The sequence below is a fragment of the Myotis daubentonii genome, chromosome 4 (genome assembly GCF_963259705.1).
Source record: "Myotis daubentonii chromosome 4, mMyoDau2.1, whole genome shotgun sequence".
Taxonomy (NCBI): domain Eukaryota; kingdom Metazoa; phylum Chordata; class Mammalia; order Chiroptera; family Vespertilionidae; genus Myotis; species Myotis daubentonii.
The window spans coordinates 6,903,170-6,924,691 of record NC_081843.1 but is presented as its reverse complement, the minus strand read 5'-3'; the positions used below and the strand labels follow the sequence as shown (position 1 = coordinate 6,924,691).

Here is a 21,522-nt window from a genome sequence, read left to right as displayed (position 1 = left end):
TTGAATTGGGTTTCTTCCACATGGAATAAAAAGGCTCCTGGCAAATAGAGTTAATGACCCCAAGGTCAGAGAAAGTCCTGGGGGGAGAGGAAAAACAGCCTCTTCTGAATGGATGGAACGTTGGGAGTAGCTGGTGATTCGCCTTGGGGTTTGGTCTGTAAATTCTGAGCATAAGTATGGCTGTTGGGAAATACAGGCTGATCACATAGAGAATATTCTGGAAGACAATTGATGAGAGTAGCTCTTCCTGTCTTTGCTCCACATCCTCCTTAGGCAAACAGAACTGCCTGCAGTTTGAAATGGACAATCAGACACCGCTAACAGCTGCAGCCTGAAACTTCGGTTCTTGGCAAAAGGATCCTGACACAAAAGTATTTCTTTGTGGAAAATTATGCATTCATCGGGCTCATTTGAAGCGAAATATGATTTGCATCTTAACTTCCTGTAACAAGCTCCACTTCTGCGGATTTCATAATGTCTGATTTTGTTGCACCAGATTGGCGGGGCACATGCTTTACCAAAAACAGTTTAAATTCAGGCCCAGATTTTTCTTATTTTAAATAGCAACAGCTGCTAGGCATGGTCATTATTGTATTTTATCAAAATAAAGTCACCAAGTTGCTTCTGAATGTTCCTCGGAGCTGCTCTGCTGGGGGCTGGGGTCCTCGGGGCTGTCTGAAGCACAGCAATGGGCCTCCAGGGCCGGGGGATGGCTGAGCAATTCCAAGGACAGAGGCAGGAAACAGTCCTGATGGAGGCAGACCCAGTAACATACTTCCCTCGAATACTTTCTCTCTGCCGGGCCCAGCAGTTCCAGATTTCTGAACGATCAGAGGATACGGGAGGGAAGGAACTGAACACCAGGAATCAACTGTGCGCGGGGCGCTGCTGGGGGAACACCACGGGTTACAGTGTGATTGAGCTCCTTAGGGAGAAGCCAGATGGTGCCATTCTGCTTACAGTCCTCTTCCAGTGGCTCCTTATTCCTGTGGTCTCAGCCTTGGCTGCCCATTGGAATCCTCAGAGAGCTTAAAAACAAATAAACAAACAAACGCAACTGCCCGGGTTGCAGCCCAGCCCAATTAGATCAGACCTGGTGGGGGTGGGGTCTAGACATCCGTGTTTGTTTAAAGATCCTGGATGACTCCGATGTGCAGTCAATTTAAGAGCCGTGACCTTAAAGGCAAATTCCTGGCCACAGCCAGGGCGGCCCTGACTGATCTCAGACCGTCTTCAAACACCCGCCCTGTCTGAACTCAGGGTAAGTTACTGGTCTTTGGTCTGCTTTCCACCACGGGAAGATCCAGCTTCCCATGTCCCAGAGGAACCTGTGCCATCTGGCCTCTGCCCACCTCGCCAGCCTCTCCTGGACCCTGCCCTTCTCTCCCATGGCCCTTCCGTTTTTTCTGGCCCTTAAATACATCCTTCCTTCCAGAACCTCTGCACCTGTAGTCTCCTTTGCCTCCTTCTGGTAACATTTTCTTTCCCCAGGTCCTCCCACATCCAACTTACCATGCAGGCCTGAGGAGAAGTTCTGTGGCAAGCCGTCTCTAACCTCGCCTGGTGGTTGCCATCTCATTACTGCATTGTTTCCAGTGTAGCAGGTCCCGCCTGAAGTCATCTTGTTTGTCTACTTCAGAGGTGGGGACCCTTTTTTTCTGCCTAGGGCCAGGTGGATATTTCTAACATCATTCGTGGGCCGTACAGAATTATCGACCTAAAAATGAGCCTGCTATATTTGGTCACACATTTCATCAACTCACCCCAAAGCCTTGGCAGGGTCAGACCGAATGATTTTTCGGGCCTTATCCGGCTCGTGGGCCGGAAGTTCCCCAGCCCTGGTCTACTTGCTCTTTGTCTCCCTGGGAGAAGGTAAGGTCTGTGAGTTCTGAGACCTCCTCACTATTCTTCAGTGCCGGATCCCAGAGGGCTGGCAGGGAGCAGGTGTTCAGTGAGTATCTGATGAATGACAACAATGAGCGCTTGGTAGGTCATGTGGTAAATATTGGTTAAATGAATGAACGACCTCATTTGATCCTTCAGACAACAGGTGTTGTTAGCACTGTCTTGCAGATAGATAATTCATCAGGGTCAGAGGTTAAGTAACTTTATTAAAGGAGGAGTAGGGTGTTGGGGGAGAAGGGAGAGCAGGCATGTTTTATTTAGATGATGGATTTTTGGTCACTCTGCCATCGCCAGAACAGGCAAGTCCTTCACTAATTGGTGAGGACATGTAATTAGGTGTTAATTGTGGGATTCTGAAGGGACTAGTTTAAAACCATCTGTAGCAGCCTTTATGAAATCTGACTTTCTGACCTTCAAGAGGGTGATGGGAGGGCAATCATGATCATTTGGAAACCAGGGGAGAACTTCATTATTTGGGGTGACGTGCTCTCAGCATGTCTGCAGGAGCTGGGAGCTGGGGAGTGGAGCAGTTCTCCCCACCTCAGGGACTTCCCTGCTGTTGACTCATAGCAACTGTCATCTGGTCTCTACAGAGATCTGCACCCCACACTGAAACCAGAAACAGCATGAGTCACACAGTGGCAGTCCCAGCGGCCAGCCAGCCAGCGTAGCAGGGCAGAAGGGAATGGGGCTTTTAGCGTCCTCGGTACAGCTGGCTTCCTTTGCACAATTGGTCTGGAGCCTTTATCAGTATGGAAATCAAGGGCACCTTGGTGCTCAGCTTTGCATCTGGGTGTAAAAATAACAACAATAGGTTGGTATATTCGTCTGCCTGGGCTGCTATAACAAAATGCCACACACTGCTGGCTTCAACAGAAACATTTCCTCACAGTTCTGAAGGCAGGTGGTCCAAAGTCAAGGTGTGAGCACGGTTGGGTTGTGCATGGCCATTCCTGTGTGTGTCCCCGAATTCCCTGTCCTCATAAGGAGACCAGCGTGTTGGGCCAGGGCCAACCCTAACAGCCTCTTTCTAACTGAATCACTTCTTTAGAGGCCCTGCCTCCAAATACAGTCACATTCTGAGGTCCTGGGGTTAGGCCTTTAACATTCGAATTTTGGGGGACAGATTTCAGCTCATCACAGGTAACATTTATTGAATGTTTACTGCATGTGAGCCTCATGGCAAGTTATTTTACAAACATCAGCTCACACAGTTTCCCCAACTACACTATAAGACCGGAACCCCGGTTTGAATCTAACCTACAGAAAACCGGAAGGGCAGTGAGTTAGGAACACTCATAGGGAGCAACACGGTTGGGCAGCATGAGCTGGCAGAGAAGTGGAGCCTCACTCTACGGTTGAAGCCTGAGGGTTGAGGACTTTACATCTGAATTGCCTTGAACTTGAAGGGCCAGCATCACAGCAAAGACTGCAGCTTCTCCCCCTGTAGCTGACCTCAGCTCCTGCCTGGCCTACTGCAGGAGGTGACAGCTCCTCCGACTAATGGTGCTGCCCTGCGTGGGGCTCTCTGGCCTTGTCCGGCGCCCCAGACAGAAGCACAGAGAGGGCTGGCTCATTTCCCTGCCGGAGAAGCAGGGAGTGTGACTCACTGAAGGGCTTTGAGCTGAGCTCTCTCTTGACAGAATTCCCCTCCTCTCTGGGTCCAGATGTCTTCCCTGTCAACCAAGCTCCCCTGGGAGGCATGTCCGTTGCTTCTGGCTTTTTCCCCCTTTCCCTGTGTGTTTGTTTAGCTTCTAAAAAGGGATTTATGGCAGGAGCCTCCGGGCACACATTCAAAAACACCCAGATCACAAGGAGAAAGTTACCCAAACGCACATTGTGCCGTCCATGCGGAGCTGCCTCCACCCGTACCGAGGAGGGCTCTTCCCAAACCGGAAGGTCGGCGTTGTTGTCCTCTGCCAAATCTGAGCGGCGGAGGCCCCAGATCAACTCCTGAGTACTCGGGGAGGTGGGCTCAGAGAAGCAACCTGTGGGGGTTGCGTACCAGTGATGATCATAACAGGTGATCCCGGGGCGGCTAACCCACTGCCACACCCCTTGGCATTGCTCATGCTGATCCTTCGGCTTCCTGTCAGTCCCTTCCCTGCTGCCGACATTTGACAACTGTTTCTCAGTCTAAACTTGGGAAGTCATCTGTTTTTATGAAGCGCTGCCCCGTTCTCAGAATTGACTTCTTTCTCCTCTGCACTGGTAGCGCCATGTACACACCTTTCACGCATGCACTTAAGAAAGGTTTTGTTCCCCAGTTACTGGGTGCTGGCCTCTAGTTAAGCAATGGAGAGGCAGTGGTGAGCACACGGGAGGTGTGGGCATTCATGCATCTTACTTTCTAGGCTGCAGAGACAGACCAAGAAAACTCTCATCCGAGTATTTACCACTCCCCACCAGGCTCTGAGCTGTATTAGCATCATAGTGGCCATCCTCTACCCGCCCCCCCCCCCCCCCATTCTTATCAAACCCCTTATCCCTAGCTCCTCAGGTACCACTTACAACCCACATGGCAGGCACCATGCCTTCCGCACTCTGTGTACCGCCCCCTCCACCCCACACAGCCCACGGGACCTAGCACTGTGCCTGCCACATGGTGACACTCGACTCATCTTTGCTGAATTTGGACACCTCTGTATTGTCATATTGACTAATTCTAAAAAAACCCGGGCAGGAGATATTTATGACAGAACCCCAAGGGGACCCCGATAGGAATAGATTTTTCCTGGGTTCCTTACCTCCTATCTCCCAAACACGTTCAAACACACACACACGGGTCTAACTAGAGAAACAGGAATGACTTCCAGTGCTTATCGCAGAGGAAATGTAGGCAGGAACTTGGTGATGAAGGAGAAGGTGGTAAGGTGGGGTAGAGTTCAAAGATGGCCACTAATTCCTCTCTCATCAAGAAATGGAGTCTGTTGCGCGACCTCTTGAGTCTGGGCAGATCTTCCGATGCCGCTGGGTTCCAGGCTTGAGCCTCAAGCGGCTTTCCCATTTGCCTTCTCTGTCTTGGGACCAGCTGCCCACTGAATGTGCCCGCGCCAGACTGTTGGCTGATGTGAGGGGCACATGGACTCACCATTGCCCCAGTGACAGCCAGCCAGCTTCCAAAGCAGAGCTCCCTGGTGACTTGGCAGCTGATCTTAGACGCGTGAGCGTGCCCAGCCAGGACCAGCAGGAGAATTGCCCAGCTGGTCCCAGTCTAAATTGCTACCTCTTGAATTGTGAGCTACAAATAAATGGTAGTTGTATTAAGCCATTAAGTTTTGGGTAGTTTGTTTCACAACAAAAGAGAACTGATTCATGAGGTGACCCAGAGGTTAGCAACAGCAGGAAGCCACTGCCATCCGAGGTGGAGACACAGAGGGAGGAGGCAATGTGACGGGCCCAGAGCAATCAGAGCACTCAGAAGAGGAGGAATAAGGATGCAGGGGCTCACAGAGGCTTAGAGGCACAGAGGAGCTGGAGGAGAGGCGGTTGATGGAAGCAGAGTGGGGGAGAGGCACCCCGGCTTCTCCCTTCTGTCTGCCCTCCAGGCCCCTCCTGGGCTTGCCATGAGCTGAGCCCAGCTGCCATCAGCTGAGACAAGAGCCTGAGACGCAGGCTTCAGGAGTCAGCATTGTGCAGCGCAGGGCAGAGCCAGGCAGGCCTGGGACCGGACCCGAGCGCAGGCAGGAGCAACAGCACACATCCTTCAGGAAAGAAAAAGAAGTGAAATTAAGGATTGAACTTTCAAACAGCACAGCTGCGTCCCCATATTCATACTTGTTCCCTATTAGGAACTTAGTTCAGACAGAAAAATGAATTCTCGCTGCTGGAAAGCCGTGATTGCAAGTGTCCCAACTTTTGACAAAACAGTCAATCAAACTATTGGCCTATTTGTAAGATGTTGCACCCACACCGGCTGATCAAAAACACAAATCATCAAAACATAGCCAGAATGATGCTCTTGTTAGGTCAAAAGCACAGAAGTTACAACACACCAATTTCATTTTAATTCATTCGGCAAGCATTACTAGTAATAACTTCTTATAGGCCAACCGAGCACAACGAAGGCTGACACCACAGACGTGCACACACATATACCCACAAATAATGTCAATAAAGTACAAATGTTGTCATTGAGGTGCAATCAGAGGGGGTGGGGTCATTGTTCAGTTGGGTTTTGAAGAATTAGTAGGAGTCCACCAGGTTGAGGGCTGGGGTGGGGGTAGGGGGGCGGAGAATAGCTTTTCAGGGGAGTGTGCAAAATTCAGAGATAAGACACAAGATGCCATATTTGAGAAACTATAAGTACTATAGTTAGTGTGGCCAAAGCACTGTGTATGGAGAAACGTGGAGAGAGAAGAGGCCATAGAAGCGGCAGGGGCTAGACCACGGTTGCTTATATGTCACACTGAGGAGCTTGCCACTTACAGCCAATTGGGACACATCAACATTTTTTTATTTTATTGGATTTAAAAAATAGGTTTTTTAAAAATTTTTTCAGAGAGGAAGGGAGAGGGAAAGAGAGATAGAAACATCAATGATGAGAGAGAATCATTGATTGGCTGCCTCTTGCATGCCCCCTTCTGGGGATTGAGCCCACAATGCAGGCATGTGTCCTGATAGGGAATCAAACCATTACCTCCTGGTTCATAGGTCAATACTCAACCACTGAGACACACTGGCTGAGCAGATTTTAAAATTTTTCTATTGATTTTTAGAGAAAGGAAGGGAGAAAGGTATATAAAAATTTTATTGATTTTTAGAGAAAGAAAGGGAGAGAGAGAAAGAGAGAGAGAGAGAGAGAGAGAGAGAGAGAGAGAGAGAAAGATAAATATCAATGTGAGAGAGAAATATCGATCTATTGCCTCCCGTACTAAGCCCTGACCAGGATCAAACCTGAAACCTGAGTATGTGGCCTGACTGGAAATCGAACTGCCACCTTTTGGGATGACTCTCCAACTAACCGAGCCACACTGCCAGGGCTATATAGGATTTTAAAGAATTAAAATAATACATGTTTATTTTAAGGAGCTAAAAAATGATATAAAAGGACAAAAATAGGCATGATTTCTGCCCTCTCCGATCTTGGAGGCAGCCAGGGAGAGTAATAGGAGGGTGTCCTGACATACCCTTCTCGTATTCAGGGTTGGCTGGCTTGCTTATTTGCTCTGGCTTCGATTACAAAAGCTGCTATATTATGCTTATCACTCTGCAACTTGCTTCCCCCCCTTAACAGTATATGGACATCCCTTCAGATGAGTTAGATTTAACTGTTTATTTATTCAACCGTTCTCCTACTGGTTGGGCATTCAAGTTGTCTGTTTTTAGAAATTACAAAAACAGTGTGACATGTCTCCTTGGGGATAAGTCTGGGTATATTGGGGCTTTCATTTCAGTAAAATAGATTCCCAAAGGGAAGATATCTGAGTCAAAAAATGTTTACTTAAAAAATTTTTTTTTAAATGGTGTGTCCAGATTACTTTTCTAATAAATAGGTTGTAGCAATTCCTATGTCTCAACGCTGTCAGCCAGAATTGAACATTATCACTCTTTTCTTTGAAAATGTTGGTAAATATAATGGGTGAAAAAAAGACTGTACTGGTTTAATTTGCATTTTCTTGGCTTCTACAGACACTGAGCATCTTAGCATATACTTATTGACAATTTGCATGTTCCCTTGTGTGAATTGCCTCCTCATTTTTCTGTTTAGTTGTCTTGTTGTTATCAGTTAGTAAAACTTTGAATATTAGTAATTATTAATCATTACATCTTTGCAAAGGTTCTGCTGGGACATGGAAACTTCCCCCTCTCAGTTATTCTGGCTGGTGGAATAAATAATGACATAAGGCAGATTAACAGGAGAAATTCAAGTTTTAATATGATTAAAATAGGGAATTCAGATAAGCATGAAAATTTCAGACAGTGAGGCAAAATTTTATCTATAATAATTAAAGCGTAATATGCTAATTAGACCAGATATCTTTCTGGATGACCTTCCAGATGAAGCCGGGACTGTGAGGGAAGCCCGGGTCCTGGTTGCCAGAGGGAAGCTGGTGCCAGCAGCCGGGGGAAGAAAGGCCTACTCTTGCACTAATTTTGTGCATCGGGCCTCTAATATATGTATTATGACCACCTCATCAGTACTTAGTTGGGCCACCTTTTGCCTTCAATACTGTGGCGATTCTTCTTGGCATTGAGTCCACGAGATGTTGAAAGGTGATGCGAGGAACCTGACACCATGCCTGATGAATAGCACTGTCCAGTTCTGTGAGATTTGATGGTTGTGGAACCAGCTGCCTGCTGGCTCTTTTAACTTCGTCCCACAAGTGCTCCATTGGATTGAGATCTGGTGATTGTGAGGGCCACCTGAGCAAGGTAAAGTCTCCCTCATGTTCTTGAAACCACTCCTGCACAATACGAGCACCGTGGCATGGCGCATTGTCTTGTTGGAAGAAGCCATCTCCATTGGGATACGCCATCAACATGATAGGATGAACCTGATCAGCAACGATACTTAGGTATGTTGTGCTATTCAGACATTGTTCCACACAAATTAAAGGGCCCAAATCATGCCAGGAAAACATGCCCCAAACCATAACACTGCCCCCACCAGCTTGAAGGGTTGTACTTATGCATGTGGGGGGCATGTTTTCATGATGTTTCCACCAAATTCTCACTCTGCCATCTGCATGATGCAGCTGGAAACGTGATTCATCGGACCACATGACTTTTTTCCAATGCTCGACTGTCCAATCCTTGTGTTCCTGTGCGAATTGGAGACGTTTTATCTTGGTAACTGCAGACAGCAAAGGTGTTCGAACAGGCCTTTGGCTTCCATATCCCATACGATGCAGTGTACGACTAATTTGCCTACAAACGTCAGGTGGTCATAATAATCTGGCCACTCAGTGTGTGTGTGTGTGTGTGTGTGTGTGTGTGTAATTCTGGACAAAGGAGGGGAAACAGGGGTCTTGGACTTCTAAGGGAAATCAGGCAATTTACAAGGGGATGTGTTGGGCCATCCTGAGAGGCTGGGGCAGAGAGGACTGACTGAGTAGGCCTGGCTGGGTCCTCCCTGTCATCCACACCCTTGGATTAAACCCCTTCTGGAATAGGTTTGCTATCTCAGATTCTCTTAGGCAGTAGGGGAAAGGTCAAAGCTTTTACCTGGGTTGTTTGTTTCTTAAAAATACCCAATGCAAATTAGCAATATCCCAACGAAGCATATTTTGGGGTGGCAACTCTACTCCCCAGAGTTCCCTTTCCTCCCCAGATTACCTTTTTTTAGCTTTTTATTTGTAAATAATTAGAGGCTTGTGAAGTTGTAAAAATGGTACAGAGTCCCGTGTAGATTTCACCCAGCTTTTCCCAAGGAAGCATCTAGCATAACTGTAGCATAACCAAGACCTCATTTGTCTTTGGATGTAGTTTCTGGCACTATTTGGATTTCAATTAATATATGGTAAATTTACTATCTGGCAAGCTAAGTCCTACCACTCCATACTTTTTCATTATGTTGACTATTCTCAGATTCTAATTTTTTTCATTTAAAGTTTTAAATATTTTTAGCCACTTATTCCCCTGTCTTTCTTCCTAAAGAGCTCTCCTAGAATTCTGATTGCAACTCACTTAAAGTTTTATATTAGTTTGTAAGTGACTGACATTCCCAGATATCAAGTTTTCCTGCCCAGGAATACATTTCCCTCCATCCACCTGGGTCTCAGGTTATGCCCGTGGTCAGCAAACTGCGGCTCATGAGCCACATGCGGCTCTTTGGCCCCTTGAGTGTGGCTCTTCCTAAGCCTTAGGAGTACCCTAATTAAGTTAATAACAATGTGCCTACCTATATAGTTTAAGTTTAAAAAATGTGGCTCTCAAAAGAAATTTCAATCGTTGTCCTGCTGACATTTGGCTCTGTTGACTAATGAGTTTGCCAACCACTGGGTTATGCCCTTCCATGAGAATTTGGTTCTCTTCATGCAGACCATGTGCCCTCTATGAATCACTTACTCATAGGTGGCTGACAGTTTTTGTCATAATACATGATGTAGTAATTTCCTATTACTGCTACAAGAAATTACCATGGATCCAGTGGTTTAAAACAACAGGAATTTATTGCAATTCTGGAGGTCAGAAGTCACCCCACCCACGGCTGAGCTCCTGCTGGAGGCTGCAGGAGAAGTCCCTTCCCTGCCTCTTCCTGCTGTGAGGGGACTTCTGCGGGCCTTGGCTCCTGGCCCCTTTCTTGAATCATTCCTGCCTCGGCACGTGATCGTCTAGTCTGACTCTGCCTCCCTCCCACCAGGGACCACGATTACACTGGGCTCACCTCATCACCAGGCCTTCAGCTTGACCACACCTGCCACCTTCCTTTTGTCATATAAGGCAACGTGGTCACAGGTTTTCAAGATTAGTATGTGGACATCTTTGTTGGGGGCGGAGCATTATTCTATGCACCCCAAATGGGATTATTATTTTTTATTAGTTCCATGTCTTACCCTTGACTGTTGGCATAAAGAAAATTCTATTCAGCCTGGCCAGTGTAGCTCAGTGATTGGGCATCAACCTAAGAACCAGGATGTCGTGGTTTGATTCCCGGTCAGGGCATAGGCCTGGGTTGTGGGCTCTATCCCCAGTGTGGGAGAGTGCAAGAAGCAGCCAATCAATGACTCTCTCTCATCATTGATGTTTCTATCTCTCCCTCCCTCTCCTTTACTCTGAAATCAATAACAAATATACTTAAAAGTAATAAAATAAAAAAAACACGAGAAAATTTTATTCATTATTATTTAAGTTCTATCACCTATTTTACCAAAGTTTACTGATTTCAAATAGTTTTTGATAGAGGCTTTTGGATTTTCTAATCACACAATTATATCACATGAAAATAATGTAATTTTGCTCCTTCTTTTTCCAATATTTATATGGATTATTTAACTAGTAATAAAAAATAATAATTAATGTATTGCATTAGTTAAGGTCTGCAAAGTAATGCCAAAATGATGGTTTTTACAGAAATGACTTCAACTTAATGTTATAGTGGCTGGTGTTTTTGTTTGTTTGTTTTGTTTTTGTAAATAATCATTGTCATTTTGAAAGTGCTTTCTCTTTTGTCTGTTGGTGGGAAATGAGCTCACCAATGCTCTCGCCTCCCCTGGGGACCATGCACCCATACTCTGCGTCCAGTGGTTTTCTTTCAGTCACTGGGACAGATGGGTTCCTTTCAATCACTCACTCAAACTGAGATCACCTCAGGCCAACTAAGTCCTTCCCCTCGAGGTCTCCTGGGTCAGCGAGATAGGGCCGTCCCCACCCAGGGCACCCAGGACCCTGTTGGATTGAAAACTCTCTGTGGTCACGCCTTGTTCCTCAGACTGCTGGGTGCTGACCAGACAGACCTCTTCGTCCCGAGGGCGTAATGACTGAGCAGGGGAGAGGGAGGTGGGAGAGTCAGGGCACTGGGCGACGCCCGTTTGAGTCATAAGAAAAAAAAAAAAATAAAGGGCACATTGAAGAAAAGAAGGTTTCCGTGCAGTTAGTCTGGACTTCAGCAAGGCGTCCATGAAAGGAGAGACGACATTCCCCTAACGTTTATTTCAGTCTGATGTTATAAATCTCAATTTTATTATTAGCTATTGTTAATGTCTTACTGTGCTTATTTATAAATTAAACTTTATTACAACATACATATATAGGGTTGGGTACGCTCACAGTTTTGGGCATCCACGGGGCGTCTGAGTAGGACAGGCCAGTAAGCCAGGACAGGCGGCACAGGGAAACGGAGACCGACAGTTAGACAGCAGTTTGCAGCCACCTGGTAAATCCATCTTCCCCAAACCAGGGACACTTCTCCTCCCCAGCCAGAGGGTAAACAGCGTAATCTCCCTGCTCAGGGAGACAGGAGCGGAAATCCAGTCAGTGCCATTTGCCAGCCACACCCAAAGACAGGTGAAGTGAAGAGATAAACCTCATTTTGGCACATCAGCCTAAAGCGCATGAATATTCTGCTGAATCCTCCCCTAAGACCTCCCCAAACTGCCCAGCCTTAGAGAGAAAAAAAAAAGAAGAAGAAGAAAGAAAAAAACAAAAACTGCCCAGCCTTTAAAACCCTCACGTCAAAGGTCCAGTGCACTCTCCCGCCCAGGAGCAGGCCTGCACCTCCCCGTCTCCTTCTCCGACCAGTGGTTCTCAACCTTGGCTGCACATTAGAATCACCTGGGAATCTTTTAAAAATCCTGACTTCTGGGCCCCATCCTCCGGAAATTGTCTTTGTTACTAATGTTGTGGCCCCACCCCATAACAAAGAAACAGAATTTCCGGAGGATGAGGCCTAGAAATCAGGATTTTAAAAAGATTCCCAGGTGATTCTAATGTGATTTTAAAAAGATTCCCAGGTGATTCTAATGTGCAGCCAAGGTTGAGAACCACTGTCCTAGACTCTAAGGGACCGCCTCAAGGCTTGCAACCAGGGCAGCAATGGGCAGCACAGTTCGTCCTGGGTAAACCCCCTGAACCTGTCCCCCAGGCCCCTTCTCTCTGGCTTCTTAGTGAGCAAAAGCAGCCCAGCCTCGGCTCATTTCCTAACCCTTTTCGTTTCACTGCCCCCAGCTTTAATACACATCCTCTAAAACTCACCCAGGCTTGTTTTCCTGCACGAAGTCAAGAACTCACGCACTACCGGCTGGCCCTAGGCAGACCTAACTCAGGGCCAAGTCCCCTTCTGGTAACAGGACGTATCCCCCACAGATAAGGGGGGATGACTGTAGTGCCTACAACTAATCCTCTTGAGATGTGTGTGTGTGTGTGTGTGTGTGTTGAGATGGGCCTGGGGTGAGGCTGATGGTTGGTGGCACTTAGAATCCAATATCCCCTCCATAGTTTGTTCTCCTTTAAATTGGCGTTAGTTTGACAACCAGACTGTGGCAGACTAAGGGTGATGTTGCTTGGTCACCCCTCAGCGGAGGTAAGTCCTGCCCGTGACTACAGTCACCATACTTTCTCTGTGCTGTTCATCTGGGGCCAATGCAGAGTGAGCACTGGATTTAACAAGGGCCTTAAAAATGTCTCTTTGGCATTGGCCCCAGAAGCAGCCGAGAAAAGTCAGGAAGGGAGTTAATAAATTAACCCCAAGGTCACACTTCACTGGACCTAGGGGTCTCGCTGGATTAATTACCATCTTGATGGTCAGTGAAAGTGTACAGAGCACATCCTATATACTGGTAATAAAACCCTAATATGCAAATCAACCAAGTGGTGGAACGACTGGTGGAACGACAGGTCGCTATGATACGCAATGACCACCAGGGGGCAGAAGCTCAATGCAGGAGCTGCCCCCATCTGCACACCCCCCTCCCCCAGAGGGATGTGACCAGCGGCAACAATTGGGGGGCGGGGCCACCCAGCAGAAAGTGCCAGGCCGCCAGCCAAGCAGAAAGCGCCAGCCCCCCGATCGCCCCGCCCACTGGTCACCCCACAGATGGCCCCCATCGCCAGTCAGGCCTAGGGACCCTACCCTATCTATTGGGAACAGTCTCTTAGATTTAAAAATTAAAACCTGGCAAGGCTACTCTAACACTGAAAAAACAGGATGATGCAGCGATGACATGCATGGACTCTGGCTTGCACATTCTGTGGTCAGCCCTGATTCTGACACTTATAACTGTGTGACAAAGCCAATTACTTAACTTCTCTCTGCTTCAGTTTTCCACCCGTAAGATGGGGAAAATGGCACTACTTCCTGAGAAGGATCATGTTATGTACTCCTTTTTATAATCAGGGCAAAAAAATGTAGCTGCCCATACAACAGCAAGATGCGTTTCACCTGTATGAAAAGTATGGTCACTGGTGCATGCAGCATCCAGATTGCGAGAGGGATGTCTGACTGCTGGTGTAGGCCTGATCCATTGGGCCTAAACCAGCAGTTGGACATCCCCTGAGGGCGCAGGCCAAGCTGAGGGACCCCCCCATCTGCATTATACAAATTTCATGCACTGGGCCTCCAGTTTCACATAAGGTCCAAGCCATGCAACACCCATGACATAAAGTTCCCCAGACGAGCCACTACTGTACGTTTTTCACACCACAAATGTTCCTTTATTAACTTAATCCTTTGTTCCACAGAGTTATTAAAGCTCATTTTTTAACTTTTTCTGCTTAAAATACAGCCAACGGGGATCTTCCCCAAGTATGTTGCTGGCTACAATGTGGACTCTTCCTTCCTCGCTCACAGCAGAGACTCTCAGCCCAGGCTGCACAGCAGAATTGCCTGGGAGCTGAAAAGGCTCCACTCCCAGGACCCAACCCAGAGATCCAGACTTAATTCAGCTGGGGCAGCACCCAGGTGCCAGGAGTTTTGAAGCTCATCAGAGGACTCTAACCTGCAGCCAGGGTTCAGAACCACTCATCTACAGCTCTTCCAAATGGAGTTTCTCCCAATGTCTCTCTTGGTTCCATCTTTCCAAAATTCTAATCTGATAGAACATTCTGTGATGAAGGAAATGTTCATATCAGGGCCGGGACTAGGGTGAGGCAAGTGAGGCAGGCAGGGTGCGAACTGTAAGGAGGCTATTACTTTCCGGTGCCGCCCCTCCACTTGCATGGTCCTGGGAGTGAAAGCCTTAAATTTTGAACTTTACTAGTAAATATGGTCAATAATATTGTAATTACTATGTATGGTGTTAGATGGGTACTAGACTTGTTGGTGTCATCACTTCAAAAGGTATATAAATGCCTAATCACTATGTTGTACATCTGACACACAATATAATATTGCATGTCAACTCTAACTATTTTAATTTTTTTTAATTAACAAAATTTGAACCTTAGGTGCCTTACCCTAATCTCAGCCGGTTCATATAACATATGCCTTCTATCTTTTTTTAAAATTTAAATTCTTTATTGTTTAAAGTATTACATAAGTCTATTTTCCCCCCCATTGACCTCTCCCCAGCCACTTCCATCCCCCAGCACATGCCCTCACCCTCCTACTGTCTGTGTCCATTGGCTATGCTCAGATGCATACATACAAGTCATTTGGTTGATCGCTTACCCTCCTCTCCTCCACATCTCCCAGGCTCCCCTCTCCCCCCACCCATCTTCCCTCTTAGGTTGGATGATCTGTTTGGTCAGTTTATGTTGTTCATTATATTCCACAAATGAGTGAGATCATGTGATATTTACCTTTCTCTGACTGGCTTATTTCAGTTAGCATAATGGTCTCTAGTTCCATCCATGCTGTTACAAATGGTAAGAGTTCCTTCTTTTTCACAGCAGCGTAGTATTCCATTGTGTGGATGTACCACAGTTTTCTAATCCACTCATCTGTTAATGGGCACTTAGGCTGTTTCCAAATCTTAGCTATTGTAAATTGTGTTGCTATGAACATAGGGGTGCATATATCCTTTCTGATTGGTGTTTCTGGTTTCTTGAGATATATTCCTAGAAGTAGGATCACTGAGTCAAATGGGAGTTCCATTTTTAGTTTTTTGAGGAAACTCCATACTGTTTTCCACAGTGGCTGCACCAGTCTGCATTCCCACCAGCAGTGCCTCCTTTTCCTCCACATCCTCTCCAGCACTTGTCGTTTGTTGATTTGTTGATGATAGCCAGTCTGACAGGTGTGAGGTGGTACCTCATTGTTGTTTGATTTGCATCTCTCGGATGATTAGTGACTTTGAGCATGTTTTCATATGTCTCTTGGCCTTCTCTGTGTCCTCTTTCGAAAAGTGTCTATTTAGGTCCTTTGCCCATTTTTTTTTAAAATTGGATTGTTTATCTTCCTTTTTTTAAGTTGTATGAGTTCCCTGTAAATGTTGGAGATTAAACGCTTATCGGAGATAACATTGGCAAATATGTTCTCCCATGCAGTGGGCTCTCTTGTTTTGTTGATGGTTTCTTTTGCTGTGCAAAAGCTTTTTATTTCGATGTAGTCCCATTTGTTTATTTCCTCCTTAGTTTCCATTGCCCTAGGAGCTGTATCAGTAAAGATATGCTATGACATATGTCTGATATTTTGCTGCCTATGGATTCTTCTAAGATTTTCATGGCTTCCCATCTTACGTTTAAGTCCTTTATCCATTTTGAATTTATTTTTGTGTATGGTATAAGTTGATGTTCTAGTTTCATTTTTTTTGCATGTATCTGTCCAATTTTTCCAAAACCATTTATTGAAGAGACTGTCTTGCCTCCTTTGTCAAATATTAATTGAGCATAGTGGCTTGGGTCAATTTCTGGGTTCCCTGTTCTGTTCCATTGGTCTATATGTTGGTTCTTGTGCCAGTACCAGACAGTTTTGAGGACAGTGGCTTTGTAATATAGCTTGATATCTGGTATTGTGATCCCTCCAACTTTGTTCTTCTAGCATATGCCTTCTTGATGGAGGTGATATTGTCTCCAAGGGGGCAGAAATGTTGGAGGAACCAATTTGATGCTTTTATGTATGAAGAACAAATATGCATATGGTACAGAACATAATATAGTATATCTGTCTTATTAAATTTCCTAGGAGAGCGTGGCAACTAGGAGAAAAGCTTCTAAAAAGGTTTCTTGGGGGAGCATTAGTGAAAAAAGATACAAAAACAATGATATAGAGCACTGAACATAAGTACTATTAACCATTTGAAATGTAGCGAGTGGGACTGAGAAACTGAATTTTAAATTAAATTTTAATTAATTTCAATTTACATCCCTGTTTATGGTTGCTGATTATGATTTTACACAGCACAGACTGAGAAGAAAAACAAGACGAATAAGATTATCACAGTTCCTGCTCTGGTCCAAAGCATAAACCTATTGTGGAAACAATGGGGTTTGCCTGGCATTTAACAGTGCAAGCACTAACCCCCTCACTCACATAATCTCTCAGACAAAAGTGGAGTTTTTTGAACCCAATGCATAATATTCCAGTCATGCACCAGAAAGGGGCAGATGGGAGGCATAACAAAGGAAAAAGAAAGATGTTCAATATCACTCATCATCAGAGAAATGCAAATAAAAACCACAATAAGATATCACCTTACATCTGTTAGGTTATTATAAAAAAATCAAAAGACAGACCACAAGGGATTCAATATGGTGGAGCAGTAGGTGGAAGGTACACTCACCTCTGCCCAGGACCAAATTGGAATTATAACTAAACTATTAGCCCTGCACACAAATCCGTGCACCAGTAGCTCTATGTGGGGCCTGGCTGCTCCGTGCCTGCTGCCCAGAGGCCCTCCGTGGCCGGGGTGGAATGCTTGCCTCATCGCCGTGGTGACCAAGCAAGCATTCCACCAGGCCGCTCACACTATCCGCTCTCAGCGGCCGCTTCCCCAGAACTGGGGGACTCCTGCGGGGCTGAGAGGACTGAGCCCCACCATCTTGTGGCTATGGGCACCACCATCTTTGTGATGGAGTGATGGTCAATTTGCATATTACCCTTTTATTAGATAGGATTGTAGAATAGTTAACCTAAATAACCAATGGAAGACTAGCTGAAGGGAAGTCTTATAACCAAGGATTTACAGAAGAAGCCATATTGAGAGTGGTAGGAAAGGCAGAGATGCAAAAAAGACTGGCTCCACTCCCATGGGTGGTGGCAGAGGTTTCTGAGGGATATCTCAACTGCAAGGCTTCCCCCTGAGGAGTGTAGTGTCTCAACCCTAAGCTGGGCTCTCCAACCCGGAGCACCAGAGCCAGGAAGAGGAGCCCACATAACATCTGGCTATGAAAATCAATGGAGATTCTGTCCACCAGGGAGAGAGAAGAATCTGCTAGAGACACAGGTGCTCTCTTAAAGGGGCAAAACACAAAATTTTGTTAGCAGTCACCCTGTGCTCTGGTGGAGGGATGGTGGAGCAGACTAAAGTTGAGAGAGGGGAGACTGGAGTTTGTGGCTCTGGGGAGGGGTAGCCAGCAGGATCCCTGAGCTGAGTTCAGCTCCCACACTGCAGATGCCATCTTTCCTGGGTGGAGCACACCCCTCCATATGGCATTAACCTGGGGGAATGCAATAGGTTTACACTCTGGACTCCCTGCTGCCCAACCCTGTGGAGCTTACATCCTGCTGAGGAGTCAGTTGCCTGGACTGGGGTGTAGAAATCAGGGCAGACTCAAGAGTGTCAGTGACTACGTTATGTGGCTCTGGGGCAAGGGCCATTCCTCATACCTTCCCATAAAACTTCCTGGTGCCTCCCCTCATGGGAATCCACTAGCCCCACCCTCTGGGTTCCTGACAGCCCCCTTTTGACTTCTGGTAACTCTGCCTGCCAAACGCTGAGAAGAATATGGGACAGACTGAGTTGTGTGGCTCTGGGGTGGGGGCCACTCCCACAGCTTCCCCCAAACCTGACTGGCACCTCCCCTTCACAGGAGATCCATTCGCCCCACCTTCCTGACTCCCAGTGGCCCCACCCAGCTGAGACGGAGCTCTGGGCAGAATCTGGGGCAGATTGAGTTCTGTGAGTCTAGAACAGGGGCCTTTTATTCCTCAAAAGCCCAACCAAGGCAAAGCTCTCCCTCCACAGAACCAAATCTTGGTCTGTTTTGGCCCAATAAATTCTGCTGACCTCACCCTGACAACTCTAGCAGAGCTACCTAATGCATAGAAACAAACAGAAAGAGGCAGCCAGTATGGGGAGACAAAGAAACACGCCCCAAATGAAAGAACAGGAGCAATCTCTAGAAAAAGAGCTAAATGAAATGGAAGCAAGTTATCATATATACAGTTCAGAAAAATGCTCAAGGAACTTAGTGAGAACTACAACAGCATGATAAAGGATATAGAAACCATAAAAAAGCCAGAAATGAAGAATACAGTATCTGAAATGAAGAATATACTGGAAGGAATCAATAAAAATATATTTTTTAAAAAAACAGGTGGTATGAGCATACAGTGGAGTATCATTTGTCCATAAAAGGAAATGAAGTTTGGATACATATGACAACGTGAACGAACTTGGAGGACATTATTCTAAGTGAAATAAGCCAGTTGCAGAAGGACAAGTACTGCATGAAGAAACTTATATGAAGTATTCAAAATAGTTAAAATCATGGAGACAAAGAATAGAACTGTAGTTGCTAGGGGCTGGGGGCAACAAAAGATGGGAGTTTTGCCATAACCGGTTTGGCTCAGTGGATAGAGTGTTGGCCTGAGGACTGAAAGGTCCCAGGTTCGGTTCCAGTCAAGGGCATGTACCTGGGTTGCGGACACATCTCCAGTAGGGAGTGTGCAGGAGGCAGCTGATCGATGTTTCTCTCTCATCTATGTTTCTAACTCTCTATCTCTCTCACTTCCTCTCTGTAAAAAATCAATAAAATATATTTTAAAAAAAGATGGGCGTTTTTTTTGTTTTGTTTTTATTTATTTACATATTTTCTTCCATCACCATTTATCCCCTCTATGCCCTCTTCCACCTCCACCCACCTCCTTTTCCCTCCGCAATCACCACACTGTTGTCCATGTCCACGAGCTTTCTCTTTTTTTGCTCAATCCCTCCACCCTCTCCCCCCCCGCCCCCCATGCCCAAGCTGTCTGCCTGCTCTGTATCTATGAGTCTGTCTCTATTTTGCTTCAATTTGTTCATTAAATTCCACATCTGACTGAGATAATATGATACTTGTCTTTCTGTCACTGACTTATTTCACTTAGCATAATGCTCTCCAGGTAAGATGGGAGTTCTTAACAGGCAATAGTGTTTCAGTTATGCAAGATAAGTTCTAAAGATCTGCTTAGAATACTGTGCTCCCAGTTAACAATGCTGTATTTTACACTTAAAATCTATTAGGGGGACGTATCTCATGCTAAGTGTTTTTAACCACAACGAAATTTTAAAAAAGAATTACTTTGCTATATGTAACTTACAATGAAGGGTATTTTATATTTTATTATTATTTGCAAATACTGTAATATGCATCTTCTATCAGTAAAACTTATGATAAACTTGTGCTTGTACATGCAGGCATGCATTTCCCCCCTCAGAGCTGGGTGTTAAACATTTACCAGCACTGTTGAACCTGGCTGTCCGAGCAGCACTTCGGAGAAAGGGGCTGTTGCTGTGGTACCAGCTCAGTCCCTGCCAAGCTCAGATTCCCGCTTCCCGCAGGCCCTGCCCCGTGGCAGGAACTGGGCTTCTTCCACCTAGGACTTTGCCCAGAAGTGCAGTTGGGCTCCCCCAGGGAGGCACCCTTCAAGGAGCTGGCCACCCACATCCTTGCCTGCTGCGCACACTCACTTCCCTCTGTGAAATCACCAGATGTGAGACGCGTCAGCACAGGAAAGAAACGAGTGAAGACAGCCAGGATCCTGAGTCCTCAGCCTCCCGCTCTCCACCTGATGTCAAGACAGTTGCATCCAGTCAAAACCAGCTCTTTTTTTCTCTTTTTGTCTAGAAAATGTTTTTGTTTTTGGTTTGTTTTTTTTTTAATGTGTGGCCTCTAACCATCTCCTTTAGAATCACCTGGTACACATGTACATTCCTGGCCCCCACCCAGACCTGCTGGGTTCTACTCTCAGGGTAGAGTCTGCAATTTTAACCTCTCCACTCATTCATTCATCTATTGGGTGCCTGCTGTCTACCAGGGACTGTTCTAGGCTCTGGATATGCCAGGGAATGAAACAGTCTAAATCCCTGTGCAGGAAGGTAACAGCTAACGGAGAAACACCACATATATAGTTTATCAGCTACTCATAAATGCCAGAGAAGGAAATAGATCCAGAAGGGGAGTAGGGAGTATGACGGTGGCATTTGAGTAAAGACCTGGAGAAGGCTAGTGGGCCTTGTGAATATTTGGGGTGGGGTGAGGGTACTCCAGGCAGAGGGAACAGCAAATACAATAGCCCAAGGCAGGAGTATACTTGGAATGACTGAGGGAGAGGAGGAGGTCCATATGGCAGAAGAATCCCCAGAAGATTATTTTGCATGTTAAAATGGAGGACTCTCTGAGTGAGCAAATTTTAATGTAAAATCTGCCATCCTCTGCATGCTGATGCTTCCAGACTCTTCCTACAGTTGATTCATTTCTCTCAATAAGCCTATGATGGGATGAGGTGGAGAGTCCTTCACTTGTACCCATGTTCCTGCTTCTTTGCCTGTCAACTCAACAATTTCTGACCCTGATTGGATTTCATTCTTCAGTTCCTTGAACTCTTGAACCTTGAGTGATGAATCTCTACCATCCCCAGCCTCTGTTCAGTTATCCTTTTACTCTCTGAATGACTGTCAGGGCCAGCCTGACAGGGTTGAGCCGGGCTGAGGCAGGGAGGTGGGAATTGAGAAAAGAAAGAAAGACAGGAAAGCGGGGTCGGGAGGACCCCAGTTCTCTTGATGAACTGGAGCGAGTTTATTAGCTATACAATCCTATTTATACACAACACACTGAATCGGAGGTCTGTCAAGAGGAATGTATTCTTTGTTCCTCTTAATCTCTAAGGGAGAGATACAGCGGAAGGACAAGTTCTCAGTAAAGCATATCTCAGTAAATAGTTATAGACTTCTTGGCAAGCTATGAAAGGCTGTTCTCATTCTACAAATGTTACTCCCATTCTACTGATAATCACCATCCAAACAAGTCTGGGAAAACTGTGTGGGTAAGGGTCCCAGCCTTGCTAGCCCCTACAGGTGCAAGGACCTTGCCAGC

General features: G+C 46.1%; 1 long non-coding RNA gene across 1 annotated transcript; it reads left to right on the top strand.

Annotated features, from left to right (window-relative positions):
- The first annotated feature begins 1,039 nt into the window (after nt 1-1,039).
- LOC132232670 (uncharacterized) lies at nt 1,040-5,168 on the top strand. Its single transcript, XR_009452457.1, has 4 exons — nt 1,040-1,151; nt 1,184-1,261; nt 1,492-1,641; nt 4,937-5,168. It is a non-coding gene; the product is annotated as an uncharacterized LOC132232670 (long non-coding RNA).
- Nucleotides 5,169-21,522: the final 16,354 nt, after the last annotated feature.